The sequence below is a fragment of the Spinacia oleracea genome, chromosome 4 (genome assembly GCF_020520425.1).
Source record: "Spinacia oleracea cultivar Varoflay chromosome 4, BTI_SOV_V1, whole genome shotgun sequence".
NCBI lineage: Eukaryota > Viridiplantae > Streptophyta > Magnoliopsida > Caryophyllales > Amaranthaceae > Spinacia > Spinacia oleracea.
In genome coordinates, this window is record NC_079490.1 from 163,587,485 (window position 1) to 163,609,600 (window position 22,116).

General features: G+C 32.4%; 2 long non-coding RNA genes across 2 annotated transcripts; both read left to right on the forward strand.

The window, feature by feature from the left end:
* Positions 1 to 4,306: 4,306 nt before the first annotated feature.
* LOC130471644 (uncharacterized) lies at positions 4,307 to 13,921 on the forward strand. Its single transcript, XR_008932119.1, has 5 exons — positions 4,307 to 9,893; positions 10,009 to 10,071; positions 10,158 to 10,261; positions 10,917 to 10,981; positions 13,062 to 13,921. It is a non-coding gene; the product is annotated as an uncharacterized lncRNA (long non-coding RNA).
* Positions 13,922 to 17,503: 3,582 nt separating this feature from the next.
* LOC130459613 (uncharacterized) lies at positions 17,504 to 21,518 on the forward strand. Its single transcript, XR_008919126.1, has 3 exons — positions 17,504 to 17,721; positions 18,377 to 18,441; positions 20,522 to 21,518. It is a non-coding gene; the product is annotated as an uncharacterized lncRNA (long non-coding RNA).
* The last annotated feature ends 598 nt before the right edge of the window (positions 21,519 to 22,116 follow it).

The following is a 22,116-nucleotide window of genomic DNA, read 5'->3' on the forward strand; positions in this document are numbered from 1 at the left end:
GCATTTCGTTATTATGGAATTTTTCAAACTGCTTTTCAGTTTCATTACTTTTAAAAAAATTCATTTATTCTTTTGACCAATTTAATTTACTTTTACTAGTTTTCATTTACTTTTAATATTAAATTTACATAAATTTAACCAAAATCATATTTTAATCAAAGAGAATGAACGGTTAGATGCCAATGATTTTATTTTTTGGTGTACCACCCGGTTCACCTTTAGGGTTAATCCAGATTAGGGACGAGTTCTGAGTGGTAGGTTCCAGTCCTCTCTCAGTTGTTGTTGCGGGAGACCCCTATCAAGTTCAGCCTCAATCACCATTGAACCAACAAACAATTGGTACTGTTAAATGTCAATGATGATGCTTTATGGTTATCAATGCGTTTTCTTTCTTAAAAGTTAAAAATATAAAGTATATGAAGTTGCATGTTTGGTTATTTAATTACTTTTGAGTAAATACGATTTACTTTAATGTTCTTTTACTTTAGTTTTAAGGGGCGAAATTGGTTCTCAATAAAACTAGGGTGTTCAAAAACCCGACCCGTAAACCTGCTTCAAATTAATCGGGTATTTTAAAAAATAATATGAATGTCTTTGTTATTATAAGAAGCCCAAAAGAGTTCAAAAAAAAAAAAACATTAAGAAACGAAATGAAACGATATTCTAGTTGAAAGAAATGGATTTGATCATCCGTTTTAATATTCTATAGTTATATATTATTAAATGTTGTATTGAATATGATCATTTTTTCGTCAAAATGGTTATTATTTAATTTAAATTAATAATCTTAATAATATTTAACAATTTCAACCGCTAGTTTTGCCAAACACTCATATTATGAGAGCAACTCCAATGGTTACAAAAAGGACTTGCTCATAAAAAAAATAACATGTGAGCAGGTAGCCCACGATTGGTACAACAATGACATAAGCAGCTATTAAAACCTTGTAGCTATTTTGGGCTACGTAGCTCAAAAAAATATAGCTCAAATAAATAAATTATTTAAATTAAATATTATAGGGAGCTACAAAGTGTTGTAGCCCACCAATGTGATAATTTGTAGTTTTAGGGCGTGTTCGGCGGTAGTGTTTGAGGTAGCGGGTAGCGTTTTGACCTAGTCAAGACGCTACTTGTAAAATTTGTAAGTGTTTGGTAAAGTAGCTATTTAGGTAGCAGTTAGCGGTTGAGGTAGCGGTTGGGTAGCTTTTGTCAAACGTTAAAATTAGTAGTGTTTAAGGTAGCGGGTAGCGTTTGACAAATTTATAATAAAGTTTTAAATAATATTCTTGCTTTTATTTTTATTTTTATAATATCAACCGCTACTTTTACCGAACACTCATATTAGTTATCGCTACTTTGACAGCTAACCGTTACCCGCTACTATTCACCGCTACTCGCTACTTTAACCGCTACCCGCTACTCAATCGCTAACCGCTACCCGCTACCGCTAATTTTGCCGAACAGGGCCTTAGCCGCTACTCGCTACGCCAACCGCTACCCGCTACTCATGAGCAACCGCTAAAGCTACCCGCTACCGCTAGTTTTTCCGAACAGGACCTTAATACCCAATAATTATTCACCAAAAAACACAAAATTAATTTTTTAAGAACTCTGGAATTCTCGACTATAGGGGCCAAGGACGACACAAATGAACCTTTAATTTTGAAGAGAAAAGGTTAATTCCGAAGATGGATATTGCAGTTTCATGGGTAAGAACTAAGAACTAAGAACTAAGAAAGGAAAGGTGGGAGTAGGAGAAAAAAAGGGAACATGTGTGCAGAAGGAGGAAAGAAGGTGAGCATTAAGATTTAAGACTCAACATATAAAAAACCACACATAAAGAACAAAAAATAAAGTGAAGTGGATGTTAGTCATGTTACGTTTCATATGCTCCCACTTTTTAAGGGTTAAGAATAAGGATTAAGAAAAGAAAAACAAAGCATGATTGTAGAAACAAAATAAAATAGACCAACAAAGAAGTCTAACTAAAATAAGACTATAGGAATTAGGAAAAACTATTTTGTACTCTATTGATGCGTGCATTTTCATGAATGAAGCCTTGACTTTTCTTAATTTACTTCTTAACTAGCTAGACTTGGTCGTAAGTCGTAACTCATAAGATTATTAAATTTATTACATGTCTAAATTCTAATTTACACTCATAATTGGAGATATCTTACGTTCGAAAGCGATATGTACATTACAATTCTAATAAAACTATTACTTGACTAATTAATTTGCGCGTGTAAATGAAGAGCTGACTCTAAACACTAGAGTATATAGTATTTCATATTGAGTTTAAATATATAGGTGAAATACTGACAACAAATATACAATCACAATTATGTTATACGAAGTATTCAAGATGACATCTAATTATATTACATTGGACGAAAACTAGTATAAATAGGGCTCTTCATACCTAGTTGTAGGGCATCAAATAACCAATCTCCATAAATTTGTAATTCATATAAAAAAATGGAGGGGAAATATCAAAAGATCAATATATTTTCCATCTTAATTTTTCTTACATTAGGTAATTATACAAAAATTAATTTTCATCTGCATAATAACAATTTTTTTATTATTATTTTGTTAAAATTTGTTTAATTTTGCAGTACAAGTAATGTTTAGTGGGAAAGTGTTGGGATCATGCGATGGGCGGAGCTGTCATCCTTTAAACCAGTGTTGTGAAGGGTATCATTGTCATTCTTTGTATGGTGTATGTACCATGGGTAAGTCATTACAATTTTGTATCGTTATTTTTGCTTTCATATTCCGTAAAGTGTTTTGATTTGAACTTTCTAAATCGGGGTTTACTCTTTTTTTTAGTCTGGTCTGATTTGATCTGTTCTAATATGGGCTAAACTTTAACTGTGATTGTGTGGCGTATATGAACTTTACAGACATGGGGTGCTTGCCTCATGGATATGCTTGTGGGATATGGCGACAAGGTTTTGCTACTTGTTGTGACCCATACGGCTGCTCAAGCTATTGGGATGGTAATTGTGGCGGCTAACATAATACATCGCCAATCCCCGACTTGATCGAATCCCTTTCCTTTCGGTTTCATTTCCCAACTATTCTGATTACATAGTACTACCTCCGTTTCAGAAAGAAGTTTATGTTTTTTATTTAAGTCCGTTTCAAAAAGATCTTTACGTTTTCCGTTTAAGTCCGTTTCTAATTTTGTTCACCAACTTTATTTTGTTGCCTGCCTTTTTTCCTTCGTTGCTTGATTTGATTGCCAATTTTATTTTATTTATCCAAAACTTGAACTCGATGCAGTGCATTTCCTTTTCTTTTTTTTTAATGGTCCAAAACTATGGACAGATTGTAATAAAAAAGTTACCATATGGAACGCTTGATAATAAATTGGTTTCGTTGTGTATGCTTGAAATCATTAATTGCTCGTCTGTTATTTGGGCCGATTTTTATAATTGCTCCACGTAATTGCTAGGTTTGTCAAGTTTAATAATCAAAACACAACAATTGTATCAAATGACATAAGCAAATTAATAGCAAAAATATCAAACTTAGTATTAAAAAAACTAAGAATCCATAATGTCTCCCGTCACAAAAAAAAAGTCTCATAATGTTGATTGTCGACACTGTTAAGTAGAACTGATTGCTAATTAAACCATAATCAACAACATTTTAAGAGCTAATCACAAATTAAATTACTACCCCATTACGCGTGAGAAATAATAATTACAAATTTACAAGTAGTACGTATATATTGAAACTTCTTAAAATATAATATAATTTTTTATTTTGACAAATATTAAAATATAAAATTAATCACTCAACCTGAACCTTCAAATCATTTACTCCTACTCAACTTCAAGGTAAAACAAAAAAGTAATTTATTCAACTTGTACGAAGTACATTCTCCAATCACATGTGGATGTTCTTATTATGGTATGATTTTGTTAATCACTAATACTGGATTGATTACACACACTTAAAAAAGAGGGTGATGATAAAGGTCGCAATTTGCGACAACATTTAGTTGTCGTAATCTTATGTGCCGCAGTTTAATTGGTACATATAAGCGCCAAGTAGGCTATGCGTCATCCGAATATTTTTACTACCAATGCAATATTTTTACTATGAAAATCTAATATATATATATATAAATATATATATATATACATATATACATATATATATATATATATATATATATATATATATATATATATATATATATATATATATATATATATATATATATATATATTTGTTAAAATATTAGAGTGCCACCTAGAATTACTATTGGTTTCGGCCAATGAAAAATAAGACTTTTAATTTATTTTTGAATTAAAAAAAATCATGTGTTACGTAGATAATTAATTAGGTGACACGTAGATATTTTAATTAATTATTACTAATATATACAATTCCATCCAAAATCTAACACTCTAATAATTAAACAATAAATCTAAAATAAATTTATCCAAAATCAAACACTAATCTAAAATAAAATTCAACCAAAATCAAACACTAATCTAAATAAAATTTAATCTAAAATCAAACACTAATCCAATAATAGAGCGTCACGTAAGAAATCTAATGCTTTCGGGCAATGAAAAATAATATTTTGAATTAAAAAAGTCGAGTGCCAAGTAGATAAAAAATTAGAATTCGTGCATTGCACGGGCTAAAATCTAGTATGTAAATAAGATAGTCGATATAAAAAAGGAAACAAATTAGAATATTAAGATTTTCCCACCTTTTTTGTACATATATAATATGTTATATATAAGTTAAATATTTCAGTTTCCAATTTAAATCATGACACGTAAACACGCCATATCATCATTGTGACACGTCTTAAAGGTCGCATGTTGCGACCTTTATCATTTTCGTAAAAAAGATATTAAAGCCAACAACACTGCATTGGCTCCTTGGTATATTACCGTAGAAATCATCAAGTATCTTACCAACAAAGCTTGATTTGATTGCTCATTTTATTTTATTTTTCAAATTCTGTATTTCGATTAGAATTAAACCCTTCTATATCCAACACATTTCATCAATTGCCCAATTCATCAAAACCCACCTCCCAATTTCTAGTCAATTGCACAATTAAATCCATCATTTAGATTATAACTAGTATAGTACCTGTACGATGCACGATTTATAATCTAAATATAAATTTATATGAAATATGGTAGACAATTATCATAAAAATAGAGTTTATAGATATTCTCCAAACTAAATTTAATGATGGATAAATTTTATATTGATTATTCGGTGTCTTATTAAACAATTAAAACGATTAAAAGAAATAAGGGTACGTAAATTATTTTCATTCTCTTTCACCACCAGTGTCAAGCATAAAGTTATCTCATCCACTCTTTACTTCAATAGTAATACCCTCCTAATACTCGCACAGTCGCCTCATCAACCCCATTACCCGATCACTTAACACCTACCTACACCATTTACTTTATTTAGGTATAGATGACTTTGAGGCGGTGCGAGGCTTGCACACCCGTACCCGCCTGTAATTCAATTCTCATTATCCCCTCCATCCACGATAGGGATGATCATACCTACCTCTCCCAATCCCTGTCTCGAAAGGTACAAAATAAAATGCATTCCCTATCTCTTCATCACCCCCTGTATCCACACCCGCCTCATACCTACTCCTAGGCTCAACTTTTTTTTTGTAAGGGAGTTTGAATTTCAAAACTATATTATGGAGTATTTGAGAATTCGTTTTCCTGATCAGAGTAATTGAGTAAATAAAAAAATATTATAATATGTAAGTTAGTAGTAAATATTTTTATATATTCATACTTAATTAGATGTAGGATTATTGACGTGTGCAGGTCCAATCTAATTACATTCATCATCGCCCCATCACCCGCGAAAAAATAAATTTTTTAAACCCATCACTTACAAAACTTTCCTCCATCCCCGCATATTTGGGGCAGATGCGCGAGGGGATCACCCACAAAATCCACCCCCCTGAAATTAACATCCCGATATTCGATAATAATCCACTTTTCCATTCAACTAACTTTTAAATATCTTAACATAAGTTTATTACGAAGTATTAAAATTGATTGTATTAGCTATAATATTGATAAAAATATATTCAAAAGTGACATACATAATTAGGATTGGGTGAGTATTATCAAATCCAATCAATTCAAACTCGCCCCATCACAAAAATGGGTACATGTTATCCTTATATCCGTCCATCAACAACAAATTTATCGTTAGTCAACATTTCAATCATCTACGTTTATTTTTGTGGTCAGCCCATTCTAAAGTCCAAACTCGCCCCGTCATCAAAGGTGATGCATATATAAATTTAATTTTGCACGGAATTTTAGATTGATATTGCAATCATTTACATAATTAGTATATAAAAAATATTTTATTTTTGCAAACATATTAATAATAAGGAAACTTAATCATCTAGGTCTTATAATTTTGAAAATAGTTACGGAGTATTACGATATTATTAGTCAAAATTTCAATCTACATGCCTTTAAGACTTCAATAATATGAGCGAATAAATTATTATCCGTGCTCTGTATAAAAATATTACAATAATGATAATGTAGCCAAAGTTTATTTTGATATTAAGATTAAGATAAGCTACTGGCTAGGGTCCGTCATTAAAAAAAAAAGTGCATGGATAAGGGTCTCATTTTGCTAGTTAACATTGGGCTTATAGTAATTGGTTTTATATACTCTTATTTACAGTTGATTGATTTTCTAATTTATTTGTATTCTAATTATGTAAGTACAAATCAGTAGACTACTCTTAAATTTTTAGTCGACATTAGTGAATCATCTTTAGCCCAATCTAAAATCCAAAATGGTATCATCATCAAGTATGATGCACCATCTACATGTATAAATCAAATGTTGCACGAAATTTTTAAGAGATATGCAATCATTTACATTAACAAAATTTTCAATTCAACTTATTTACTTTTCTTAATTTAAGTCTATTCCTTAAATAAATAATTACTTCTTATCAATATGATTTTGTTTGAAATTAAAATTTTATTGAATAAAATTTATAATCAACTATTTTCTTAATTAGCTTCATTCACATTCAATTACAATTAATAGTTAATTCAAATTTTACTTGAGCCCGTACATGTTAGGTTTTTACAATTTTGGTTTTGTGACTGATTGCATGTCCTTTGAAATTCTGTACTTCGATTAGAATTAAACCGTTCTATATCCAACACATTTCATCAATTGCCCAATTCATCAAAACCCACCTCCCAATTTCTAGTCAATTGCACAATTAAATCCATCCTTTAGATTATAACTAGTATAGGACCCGTGCGATGCACGATTTACATATTTTAACTTTAAGTGCAAAGTTAAATTAACTTAGAACATAGAAAAATACGTAGATTTTTTTATTCATTTTCACGCATCACCCATAATTCATTTTAGATATAATAATCAAATATCATCCTATACTATGAGAGATTTCAATTCTCAACCTGAACCGTTGAACTCGCTGGGTTGGTCTGATCGTTTAGAACCCGAACCGTTAATAACCTGCGAGCTAGAACTCAAAATCGATCCAATTATATTCATCCCAAACCGATTAAGATCCTAAACACGATAACAAACCTTTTCGCAACAACACGATTCGTTTCAAGCCGAACCTAATGGATCTGGAATCCGTTAGTGACCCAATCCGTTTCAATCTGAACCGTTTGAACCGAGGAAAACCCTTTTACAACCTGAACGATTTTAACCTGTAACCCGCTTAATCCAAACCATTTACAACATGTAACTCGTTTAATTCGAATCGTTTGTAACCCCATAGTCCATTTAATCTCGCTACTGGTCTTAAACTTTTAACACTTTTAAAAGTTAGTTATTGCCTTTCTCGTCCCCTAATCACGGCCTCAATATTTGTATTTATAAACTTATTAAAAACTGTGATTTTATAATTGGAACCGAATTCACCTGACCCGAAGCACAATCCTCTACCCATTTCATAACGCTATTGATTTATCCACATTGTATGAACCTAAACCAACAAAAACCTGAATCGATATAAACTTGAACCTTATGTAACCCATCTATACCTGTTCAACCCAACCCATTCAGATCCAATATTAAGTTCAATTACTATTTCATTTTTTATTGTGTTACCCGTACCCATTTTGTTACCCGCCCCATCTCAAGTTTATTCTCTTGAAATCAGGTTAGATCAAATCCATAAATTTCAATTATGCCCTATTAGATTTAATCAGGTCCAAGTCTAGTAAATTTGTCTTTTGTTTATGGTACAGTAGTAATACGTATATATGTTGAATAAGGTATATGACTTATTGAAATATTTAGTTCAAATATTCCTATACGTATGGGTTAATCGCAATAAAGAATATATACATAATAAACATTCCAATACAATTTTATTCCTATTATCCTATAAAAAGTATAAGAGAATAAAATTATTGTAGTTTGCTAATAAAACATGTGTGCCTTCGGTTATTCATATATTGATGGTTAGTAAACGTTAACGTGATTACGCAATTATACCTTTTTTTTTCTTTGACGAGAGGTTATACCTATACTCTTGTACGCGGCACATTAAATCATGTTTAGTAATGCATATTTGCAGAATATTTAGCGTTTACTAATGCATATTAGCAGAATATTTGACATACCATAATTAAGGTTTTTGTTTTAATTAATTATTATATTATAAGAGAGGCAAATCAAAGAGTGACACTTGGCAGCTCGACATTGATTCCCTATCTCTCTTTTAGTATAATATATATATATATAGAAAATTTATAAATTTTAGTTGTTTCCTTATCCAAATATATTATGGTGTATATTTTTCCTTAAGTAACACAAAGTAAATTTGACTAATAATTGTAATTATTATTAAAAAATTATAAGAGAGACGAATCATAAAGTGACCCATTTATCATCACCACACTTATTTTCTCTCTTTTAGTATAAGATATAGATAAGATTACACAATATTCATAATCTTTGACTCGATTGCAAATATTGTGCTTTGGCTATATATATATGGTAGAGTTTTTTTTTTTTTTTAAGTCAATTGAACTAATGAGTGAGAATAAGAGTTGGGGTTTAATATAATTAACTTAAATTATTAAATTAATTAATTGCAATACATATCAGTACATAATAGTTTCAGTCCATAGCAGTGCACATCATTTACTATAGACTCATTCAAAAATGTACTGAGCAAAAAAATCATAAAAAACTATAATCGAAGGGAATAATCAATTTCTGTCAAGTTGCCAAATGAAGTTTATTTATGATAGGAAATCAACAAAAGTTGGTCTAATTAGAAATTTAAACACAATAATAAAACTCGAAAATAATTATTTTTCAATCAATTAGCCATTTTCCATCAACTGTTAACATTCTTTCAATACATTCTCTGTAATCCCCCGTAAATTTATAAATTTTATTAATATATTTTAACGTATATTATTTATATTTAAATAGAATTTATGAACTTTAGTAATAAATATATAATTAACGTATATTTATTTATTACATTTTAATATTTTCAACGATTTACGAAATCGAAAATGATTTTAGAATTTTAAGTTAAAACGCATTTGAATTACGAAATTCCGTTCGATTGAAATTAGGAAACAATCCTAAACAGTGTTGAATTCAAATTCTAAAGTTAAATACTACTCCTAGCCCAATTGGGCAAAGCCCAAGCCAATAAACCCAACAAAACACCCCCTTCTCTTCTCTATTTTTCACGTGAAACCAAAGAAAGAAAAAGAAACCCTCCATCCTTCTTTCAATCTCACGCACGACAACACAGCTGTGCCCTCCTCTCCACCTTGCTCTTCGCGGCGCCGTCCCAGCCGCCACAGCCACCGGTGATAACGCCGGTAATACTTCGTTCCCCTTCTTTTGTTCGTTCTTGATTTTCGTTCCTCCTTCATATTGTTTTTGTTTTTTTTCGGTTCTTGCAAATCCCCTTACTCGTGTGTTTGTGCGAACCAGCCACCGTGAGCTCGCCGCCGTCGATACTCCGCCGCCGCCAGCACATCCCTGACCACCGTCCCGGTAGTCACTCTTTCTCCCTCCTGTTTCTTTTATTTTCGTACTTGTCCTCTTCCCTTTTCGTGGCTGACCTTTGTTCACCCGCGCAGCCACCACCACCGTGTGCCGCCGCCGCACGCAACTTCTTGCTCAGCCTTGCCGCGAACCAACGTCCGTCCGCCGGCCAGCTCTTCTCTCTCCTCCTTAATTCTTGGTTATTTCTTAAACCCTAAGTAACTAATTATTTTAAATAAAAGTTGTTAATTTAAATTATGTTCTTGATATTAAATTTATAATTTTTATGGCTTGAACATGATTTTCAGTTTTGGGTTGCTAATTATAAACGAATTATTTTCAGTTTTGGTTAATTAAAAATTGAGCTAGGGTTTATTCATGATTTATTAGTTTGAATTAAGTTTTCTTGAATTAAAGTTATGAGTTTTGTGATTTAAGTTATAAATTTCAGATTTTGCAAATTATATAATAAAGTTATTAATTTTCAGATTATCAAATTACTTTGAAATATTAATTTTGATTGTTTAAAGTATGAAATTCAAGGTTTTTATGATTATTAATCATGGTAGGTTGAGTATGGATTTTTGAATTTGTTGTTTTAAGATACTAGGAACGTAGATTGACCTTGGTGAAGCTTTCAAATGAATTTATATTGCTGAAAATTTAAAGTACGATGGTTGCAAAAAGTTTTCAACGAATTTCAATCACTAGTTCAATAACTATGATGCCAGGAAAGCAAATGTTTAAGTTTTGATATTGGGGAAAGTTCTAAATATGTTTAGGATGCATTTAGAATGCTTTATTATGGTTGCCAATGATTAGAAATTGATTGAGATTACTTGTTGGTTGTTTAGGCGGAGAATTCTCTTTAGGCGACTTTTGAAAGTGTTAAAGTGGCCTATCAGTTTGTTTACACAAGGTACGTACATACCTGTGTGCTTGGAATGTGTGCTAATTGTTGAAACCATGTTGAATTGTTGATGAACTTGGTTATGTTGATATCGTTGATGAATTTAGTCAGGTTGAATATTGCATGTTTAATACTATTGGTTAGACATATTGAACCTATATTGCATTTTGAGGATTATAGCATGTTAGTATGGATGATTGATACAAACATGTTTGATTGGGAACACTAGATTACTTTGTATATAATTCAGATCAGTGGATTGTTGTTCCCTTTTAGCTTTTACTACTTTATGAGGGCGGAGGAGCTTGTTTAGTAAGTTGAAACCTTATACCCATATGCAGGGGTTGATCAGTATTAAAGGAAAGATTGGAGTTAATTGGAATGAGTCTTGTTCGATGCCTTTGTGAGCACTTACTTAATTCCAAGATAAAAACAGTTGTAAATAAACGTGAGTTGTATGCCTTATGTGATTGTTGAGTCATAACAGGGTGTCAATTTGTAAATCATGTAAAGTGAAACTGAGTAGCAATAGCTTTAGACTGTGCACGTCTAAAGTGACGGACAAACAGGAGTTGGGGTTCATGGTGGTAGCCCATGGCCTTTCATTCGGACCGGATTGATCACCGCGTCCTATTTTTAGTCAAACGTTCCTCGATATCGCAGGTCACTGAGGTTACGGAGTCGCGCCCGTACCTCGTCTTCCTTAGTGAAGACTTCTAGCTAGAAAACTCGGTCCATTGCCATTTTAAATTAAATAATATTATTGTTATAAAGGTCTAGTCCAGTCAAGTATAGCTTTCAAGTCAATATGTTTTGGTTTTCCTTGCTTATGTTTTATTTAGTATCATGTTAGGATTGTTCGGTTAATAGAATCATGTTAGGATTATCATTTATTTAGTATGTAGTACTCAGCTTTGCTGATTACGTGCTTTTGCTTGTGCATGTTGATCATGGCTATGCCTTATTGATCATGTGACGACCCAATCTTTGGTGAGCAGTCTCTAAGGATCAATAAGTATTGTCCATCTGCAGGTTTGAAGATGTTGCATCATTGGGATCGGGAATAGAGAGCTTGTATTTAGTTTTGATTTGCTAAGTTGACTTGGGTTTGTTTAATTGGACTTTAAACTTGTTAGTTGATCTTATTTTTGTTGATTGGTTTTTGGATTAACTAGGTAATCGATTATTTATAAACCTAAAGTTATTTATTATGTTTTTCGCTGCAAAATTCTGAATAAGCCGTTACGTTTTCACACGGGCAATAATGCCTTGATAATTCTCTACGTTTTACATAAAAAGGTTATTTTAGAAAAGAGAGAATTGTCGGGGTGCTACAAAGTGGTATCTAGAAGCTAAGGTTTTACTTTAATAAATTTTTAGGCGCCTAACTATCTAGTTATTTAAAATAAATTTCTTAAAAATCGAGCTTCTACGTATTATAGTGTTCAAAAATTGGTACTTTTTTTGGGGGGGCAGATTTCCTTTTATCTTGTTGGAAAGTATATAATATTTCTTATTTAAGTTCGAAATCAAATTATTTATTCGAATTAAAGTGACTTTCGAAATTTTTATTCTTTTTCTTATTATTTATTATTCAAAAATGAGTACCATTTTTTTTTAGAAGTTCAAATTTTTTTTAAAAAAATTGTTTCAAGAGTTAGAATTCGTTATTTAAAAAAAAAAAATATATATATAAATCTTCTTCGAATTAATAACTTTATTTTCGAATTTATTCGCTACGCATTTCCTTAATTTATTTTACTTTATTTATTTTATATTTTTATTCTATGTTATAATTTTATTATATTATCGTCCTTTTACTTTGTTATTTAAACTATTTCAATGCTTTAGTTTATGAGAGATGGGTAGTATAAGAAGGGCATATAAGATAGAATTATATGTGCATTAGTAGCTAGTCAATGCTAGCATAAGAAATTGACTGTTATGTACGTGCGTGTGCTAATTGTTTAATGTTACATTTAAATGTGCATAAAGAATTGTTTGCTTCCACCAAACTTATTGCATTATTGAACTTTGTTTATGATTTGGCTGGAAAATCGTTAGTGAGACATGGAATTGTTTATTTCAGGAATAAAATGTTTCTTTCCAAGTATACCAACATAGGATCTTTCGAGAAACTTGATATAGAAACCTCAGATATTTACGTGAAGAAAATCATGTTTGGATGTGAATATTATGCTAAAGTTCAAGGGCAACCTATCTTAATGAGAAAGGATATCATAGCAGCTACTATCATTAATTGCTTACCTAACAAATTTCCATACCTAGAACTCAAGGAAAAGTTTAAAGACATGCATTCTGATAATGGAACTCCAAACTTGGCTAAATATGGAATTGGGATGGTAGATGGAAATATGATTCAGAAATTCTGACCACCATTATTGAGGCGGCAGAAAGTGGGTTTAGAGACGGTAAAATCGTAGGGAGTCATGTTGGAGATGCAGTTACAGAAGAACCTATGGGAGTAAGTGTAAATAATGACCTAGAGGAAAATGATGTAGCCGTGGAGAGTGAGAATGTAGGTGTTGAGGCAGAGAATCCTAACCTAGTGGCCCATGAGCCAACCATTGAAATTTCTAAAGATTCAGATGCAGATCTCGAAAGTGAGCAGGAGGTGGCAAATGAGCCTAATCAAGATGAAGATATGGAAGAAGATGAAGACCCTGAGGAAGAGTTTGATGATCTTGAGATCTAAATTTCACTCCGCAAGTTTCAGGAGCAATGGATAGGCAAGAGGCCACAAATATTTTGAAGTCATAAATAGTTAATTTAACTCTTTTATGTTTTAGAGAATAAGTAGCGAAGCTACAACAGTTTAAAGTTAAAGTTTATTGAAGTTTGAAATGTTCTTTATTATTTTCAAGGATGTAATAAACCTTTATGGAGTTAGCAATAAAAGTTAAAAATTTCAAGGAATTATTCTTTATTTTATTTTGAGGATTCCATAATACCCCAACCTCTAGGTAGTACGTCAGGGATTAATTCTTTATTGTTTGCATACTCAATGTGAATTGTGGGTCAATTTAATTGCCACAATAATATTAAATGATTTGAGTACATAAAGGAAGTGAGGGCCAATCTAGACCTCCATGACCAATATGATTCAAAATGTTATGCCTTATGTGCAGCGTGTGAATGCCTTTCGTGAATTATTGAGGATGATTATTTTTCAATGATTATTGCATCTTGTAGACGATCGTTGCACCTTCGTAAACGATTGTCGTGCCTTCGTAAATGATTTTATGTGAATATTGTTTATTGAGGCGATCTCTATGGTAAAAGTAAATATTGCTTGATATAGAATGACATGTAAGTGATGTTTAGAACCTAAGATAGAGTGTATTAATTTCAGGTCGTGTTATAGAATGACCAACAAAAATGACTTAGTTGTTGCTATTCGCCTCTTGACGGAAAAGATGATCCAAGAGAGAATTGAACGTCCCGATTCTGCTGGGGACATGTTTAAGAGACTAGCCAAAGTTAAGTCACCATACTTTAAGGGGGAAACTGATCTTACTTTTAGAGAACTAGGTTAGAGAGTTTGAGAAACTGTTTGGGGATATGAACTGTCTTGAGAACATGAGAGTGGGTCAAGTTGTACTGTACTTGGAAGATGAAGCTGATTTATGGTGGAGAGAAAATGGGGTTAGACTTAGCGTTGTTGAGAGATTCAATTGGGATTCGTTTGTTACTGCCTTAAGGAAACTCCTTTTATGAGAAAGCAAAAGGCACAAGAATTCATAAACCTTAGGATGGAATGGACTAAGTTTGTACAAGGCTAAGATAGACATACTGTGAAATTCAGAAAGTAAATGTAAGGAACCATATTGGAAGATTGACCTCGTATAGATGTTTTGGGAAGTCCAAGAACCTTTGGCTATTTCTGTAATGCGAGTGAGGAAATTGATGAATAGGGAGCGTGAACTATTTTTCTGTAGTGTGTTAAAGGTGAATAAAGAACTTGGAGTCAAAATCGAAGGTGTTGCCATTGTGAGTGGATTCATTGACGTGTTTCCGAGTGAAATTGCAAGTATGTTACCTGTTGGAGCCTTTGAGTTCACTATAAACTTAGTTCCTGGAACGACACCTATAACTAAAGCACCATATAGAATGACACCTCTCAAAATGAGCAAATTAAGACACAATTGCAAGAGTTGTTTCGTTAAGGGGTATATTAGGCCTAGTGCATCACCGTGGGGAGATCCTGTGTTGTTTGTTAAGGAGAAAGTAAGAGTATGGAATTATGCATCGATTTTAGGGAGCTAAAAACCATCAAGAACAAGTATCCTTTGCCTAGGATAGATGACATATTTGACCAATTGAATGGCGAGAATGTGTTCTCGAAGATTGATTTGTGTTCGAAGTATCACCAATTGAGAGTAGCTGATAAAGGCCTAAGACCTCATTAGGATTCGTTATTGTCATTATGGGTTTAGAGTAATGTCGTTTGGGTTAACCAATGCACCTGCCATAAGTATGGATTTGATGAATGAGATTTTCTACGAATTCCGAATTAAGTTCGTTGTGATGTTATTGATGATATCCCTATTTATGCAAGGAATGAGAAAGAGCATGACAAACACTTGAGGATTAATTGGAGACGCTTAGGAAGAATCTAGTTTTATTAGATGAAGTATACAAATCTTGAAGTCATATGTGTATAAGTGACACCGACGGAAAAGTGAAGGACTAAATTGATTGAGAACTATGTTACGTAAGGGAATAAATCTAAGAGACGATTTGAGTGGTCCAGGATCGTTAGAAATCATTGTTGTCTGGAAAAGATGAAAAGAAATACATGAATTGATGCAAGAGCTAAGAGTTAAGCCCAAAAGTTATACACCCATGAAAAGTGTAATGAGGTTCGGTAACAAGGAAAAGTTGAACAGAAGGAGGTTCTGTAGATCATGCTAAGATTCAAGCTGTGAGTGAGTGACCTACTCCAAAGAACGTGTCCGATACTTGAAGTTTTCTAAGCCTAGATGACCATTATAAGAGGTAGTGAAAGACTTCTCGAAGAGAGCAAAACCAGTGACCAACTTGATGAAAAAGGAATTGAATTTCAAGTGAAGTGAGAAATGTGAGGAAGCTTTCTAGATTTAGCTGTTGTCGCGTCAATTGAAACCTTATAAGGCTAATTACCAAACCCATGACCTAGAGTTAACTGTTATGGTGTTATCTACGAATATTTGGAGACATTACCTTTATAGGGCAACATGTAAGATCCTTACCGAGAACAAAAGTCTGAAATTTTGGCAATACGGTCCAGTTGAAACTTGGGGACAACATTGAAAATGAATATTGCTTTCCACCCTGCAACCGATAGACAGATTGAGATTACTAACGAAATATATGTTGAAAACCTGTGTTATTGACTTTAAGGGTAATTGGGAAAACCACCTAGAGTCGATTGAATTTCTTGCAACAATAGTTACTATGCGAGCTTTAAGATGGAAACTGTTGAGGCATTGTGTGGAAAGAAGTGTAGAAATCCCACTTGCTACGGTTTTAGTGAAAATATAGCTTTGGGGGCATGATTCGTTGAAGTATAAATATCCAAAGTCATTCCCTGGGATGAGTTACGAGGGCGTAACTCGTTTTCTTTAAGAGGGGTAGAATGCGATAGAAATTCACGCTTTTTACCTATTTTTATGGTATTTTTATGCATTTTATGCTTATTTTAGCAAATTTTACAAGTTTAGGCAAAGCAAATAGACTCTCCGCATAAGAAAATGTGTTCATGAGTAACACAAACAGCTTTGAGTTGACAAAAGAGTGCACATAGGTGGCACAAGTACTTCTCTAGTAAGAATAAGTTAAAACTTTGGGGGGGAATGTGGGAAATTTCGTGTCAAGTTTCGGGACGAAACTTATTTTAAGAGGGGTAGATTGTAATCCCCCGTAGATTTATAAATTTTATTAATATATTTTAACGTATATTATTTATATTTAAATAGAATTTATGAACTTTAGTAATAAATATATAATTAACGTATATTTATTTATTACATTTTAATATTTTCAACGATTTACGAAATCGAAAATGATTTTAGAATTTTAAGTTAAAACGCATTTGAATTACGAAATTCCGTTCGATTGAAATTAGGAAACAATCCTAAACAGTGTTGAATTCAAATTCTAAAACTAAATACTACTCCTAGCCCAATTGGGCAAAGCCCAAGCCAATAAACCCAACAAAACACCCCCTTCTCTTCTCTATTTTTCACGTGAAACCAAAGAAAGAAAAAGAAACCCTCCATCCTTCTTTCAATCTCACGCACGACAACACAGTTGTGCCCTCCTCTCCACCTTGCTCTTCGCGGCGCCGTCCCAGCCGCCACAGCCACCGGCGATAACGCCGGTAATACTTCGTTCCCCTTCTTTTGTTCGTTCTTGATTTTCGTTCCTCCTTCATATTGTTTTTGTTTTTTTCGGTTCTTGCAAATCCCCTTACTCGTGTGTTTGTGCGAACCAGCCACCGTGAGCTCGACGCCGTCGATACTCCACCGCCGCCAGCACATCCCTGACCACCGTCCCGGTAGTCACTCTTTCTCCCTCCTGTTTCTTTTATTTTCGTACTTGTCCTCTTCCCTTTTCGTGGCTGACCTCTGTTCACCCGCGCAGCCACCACCACCGCGTGCCGCCGCCGCACGCAACTTCTTGCTCAGCCTTGCCGCGAACCACCGTCCGTCCGCCGGCCAGCTCTTCTCTCTCCTCCTTAATTCTTGGTTATTTCTTAAACCCTAAGTAACTAATTATTTTAAATAAAAGTTGTTAATTTAAATTATGTTCTTGATATTAAATTTATAATTTTTATGGCTTGAACATGATTTTCAGTTTTGGGTTGCTAATTATAAACGAATTATTTTCAGTTTTGGTTAATTAAAAATTGAGTTAGGGTTTATTCATGATTTATTAGTTTGAATTAAGTTTTCTTGAATTAAAGTTATGAGTTTTGTGATTTAAGTTATAAATTTCAGATTTTGCAAATTATATAATAAAGTTATTAATTTTCAGATTATCAAATTACTTTGAAATATTAATTTTGATTGTTTAAAGTATGAAATTCAAGGTTTTTATGATTATCAATCATGGTAGGTTGAGTATGGATTGTTGAATTTGTTGTTTTGAGATACTAGGAACGTAGATTGACCTTGGTGAAGCTTTCAAATGAATTTATATTGCTGAAAATTTAAAGTACGATGGTTGCAAAAAGTTTTCAACGAATTTCAATCACTAGTTCAATAACTATGATGCCAGGAAAGCAAATGTTTAAGTTTTGATATTGGGGAAAGTTCTAAATATGTTTAGGATGCATTTAGAATGCTTTATTATGGTTGCCAATGATTAGAAATTGATTGAGATTACTTGTTGGTTGTTTAGGCGGAGAATTCTCTTTAGGCGACTTTTGAAAGTGTTAAAGTGGCCTATCAGTTTGTTTACACAAGGTACGTACATACCTGTGTGCTTGGAATGTGTGCTAATTGTTGAAACCATGTTGAATTGTTGATGAACTTGGTTATGTTGATATCGTTGATGAATTTAGTCAGGTTGAATATTGCATGTTTAATACTATTGGTTAGACATATTGAACCTATATTGCATTTTGAGGATTATAGCATGTTAGTATGGATGATTGATACAAACATGTTTGATTGGGAACACTAGATTACTTTGTATATAATTCAGATCAGTGGATTGTTGTTCCCTTTTAGCTTTTACTACTTTATGAGGGCGGAGGAGCTTGTTTAGTAAGTTGAAACCTTATACCCATATGCAGGGGTTGATCAGTATTAAAGGAAAGATTGGAGTTAATTGGAATGAGTCTTGTTCGATGCCTTTGTGAGCACTTACTTAATTCCAAGATAAAAACAGTTGTAAATAAACGTGAGTTGTATGCCTTATGTGATTGTTGAGTCATAACAGGGTGTCAATTTGTAAATCATGTAAAGTGAAACTGAGTAGCAATAGCTTTAGACTGTGCACGTCTAAAGTGACGGACAAACAGGAGTTGGGGTTCATGGTGGTATCCCATGGCCTTTCATTCGGACCGGATTGATCACCGCGTCCTATTTTTAGTCAAACGTTCCTCGATATCGCAGGTCACTGAGGTTACGGAGTCGCGCCCGTACCTCGTCTTCCTTAGTGAAGACTTCTAGCTAGAAAACTCGGTCCATTGCCATTTTAAATTAAATAATATTATTGTTATAAAGGTCTAGTCCAGTCAAGTATAGCTTTCAAGTCAATATGTTTTGGTTTTCCTTGCTTATGTTTTATTTAGTATCATGTTAGGATTGTTCGGTTAATAGAATCATGTTAGGATTATCATTTATTTAGTATGTAGTACTCAGCTTTGCTGATTACGTGCTTTTGCTTGTGCATGTTGATCATGGCTATGCCTTATTGATCATGTGATGACCCAATCTTTGGTGAGCAGTCTCTAAGGATCAATAAGTATTGTCCATCTGCAGGTTTGAAGATGTTGCATCATTGGGATCGGGAATAGAGAGCTTGTATTTAGTTTTGATTTGCTAAGTTGACTTGGGTTTGTTTAATTGGACTTTAAACTTGTTAGTTGATCTTATTTTTGTTGATTGGTTTTTGGATTAACTAGGTAATCGATTATTTATAAACCTAAAGTTATTTATTATGTTTTTCGCTGCAAAATTCTGAATAAGCCGTTACGTTTTCACACGGGCAATAATGCCTTGATAATTCTCTACGTTTTACATAAAAAGGTTATTTTAGAAAAGAGAGAATTGTCGGGGTGCTACAAAGTGGTATCTAGAAGCTAAGGTTTTACTTTAATAAATTTTTAGGCGCCTAACTATCTAGTTATTTAAAATAAATTTCTTAAAAATCGAGCTTCTACGTATTATAGTGTTCAAAAATTGGTACTTTTTTTGGGGGGGCAGATTTCCTTTTATCTTGTTGGAAAGTATATAATATTTCTTATTTAAGTTCGAAATCAAATTATTTATTCGAATTAAAGTGACTTTCGAAATTTTTATTCTTTTTCTTATTATTTATTATTCAAAAATGAGTACCATTTTTTTTTAGAAGTTCAATTTTTTTTAAAAAAAATTGTTTCAAGAGTTAGAATTCGTTATTTAAAAAAAATATATATATATATAAATCTTCTTCGAATTAATAACTTTATTTTCGAATTTATTCGCTACGCATTTCCTTAATTTATTTTACTTTATTTATTTTATATTTTTATTCTATGTTATAATTTTATTATATTATCGTCCTTTTACTTTGTTATTTAAACTATTTCAATGCTTTAGTTTATGAGAGATGGGTAGTATAAGAAGGGCATATAAGATAGAATTATATGTGCATTAGTAGCTAGTCAATGCTAGCATAAGAAATTGACTGTTATGTACGTGCGTGTGCTAATTGTTTAATGTTACATTTAAATGTGCATAAAGAATTGTTTGCTTCCACCAAACTTATTGCATTATTGAACTTTGTTTATGATTTGGCTGGAAAATCGTTAGTGAGACATGGAATTGTTTATTTCAGGAATAAAATGTTTCTTTCCAAGTATACCAACATAGGATCTTTCGAGAAACTTGATATAGAAACCCCAGATATTTACGTGAAGAAAATCATGTTTGGATGTGAATATTATGCTAAAGTTCAAGGGCAACCTATCTTAATGAGAAAGGATATCATAGCAGCTACTATCATTAATTGCTTACCTAACAAATTTCCATACCTAGAACTCAAGGAAAAGTTTAAAGACATGCATTCTGATAATGGAACTCCAAACTTGGCTAAATATGGAATTGGGATGGTAGATGGAAATATGATTCAGAAATTCTGACCACCATTATTGAGGCGGCAGAAAGTGGGTTTAGAGACGGTAAAATCGTAGGGAGTCATGTTGGAGATGCAGTTACAGAAGAACCTATGGGAGTAAGTGTAAATAATGACCTAGAGGAAAATGATGTAGCCGTGGAGAGTGAGAATGTAGGTGTTGAGGCAGAGAATCCTAACCTAGTGGCCCATGAGCCAACCATTGAAATTTCTAAAGATTTAGATGCAGATCTCGAAAGTGAGCAGGAGGTGGCAAATGAGCCTAATCAAGATGAAGATATGGAAGAAGATGAAGACCCTGAGGAAGAGTTTGATGATCTTGAGATCTAAACTTGTTAGTTGATCTTATTTTTGTTGATTGGTTTTTGGATTAACTAGGTAATCGATTATTTATAAACCTAAAGTTATTTATTATGTTTTTCGCTGCAAAATTCTGAATAAGCCGTTACGTTTTCACACGGGCGATAATGCCTTGATAATTCTCTACGTTTTACATAAAAAGGTTATTTTAGAAAAGAGAGAATTTTCGGGGTGTTACATTCTCATACTCCATTCAAATACAACTCATTATTAGTATATTATGAGTAAAAATTCATAGAATACGTTATTAGTATATCAGGAGTCAAAATGTAACAGATGAAGGTTAATGAATCATTAGTGACGAAGATTATAATTTTGAATAAGCAAAATATATAATACAAGTTGGGGGCAGATGTCCAACATCGATACGGTTAAGTTATATTTGAATAAATTATTCTCTCTTATTTGGATGATGAATTGTATTGGTATTTTTCTATTTTCATTATTAAATTTTTGAATAGGAATTTTGAATAATACTATGTAGAATTTAATACTATACATAAAAAAAAAAAAAAAAAAAACAAAAAACTATCAATCTTCGCATATGAAATTTTTTGCAATGAGATTAAATACTTAGGCGTAAGAAAAATAAAAATTTATAATAAAGAGTAGGGATTGGATACATATTATTTTTATAGTTAGTGACAAAAAATATGTATATATAGCTAGATACTCCCTCTGTTCCATAATATTCCTCAGGTTTACTATTCATATGGTCAAAGTTTAAAATTTTTGACCGTAATTAATAGTATTATTAAGAGTATAAATGTTAACTTGTGGGATATTATTGAATTCGTTTCAATATGAATTTTCTAAATATGAATTTTTTATACTTTTTACTAATACGAAATTAAAACTATTAACGGTCAAAGTAGTGCATTGGAGACCGCGCAAAATGGAACGGAGGGAGTAGATTATATAGATATAGATTTACATGA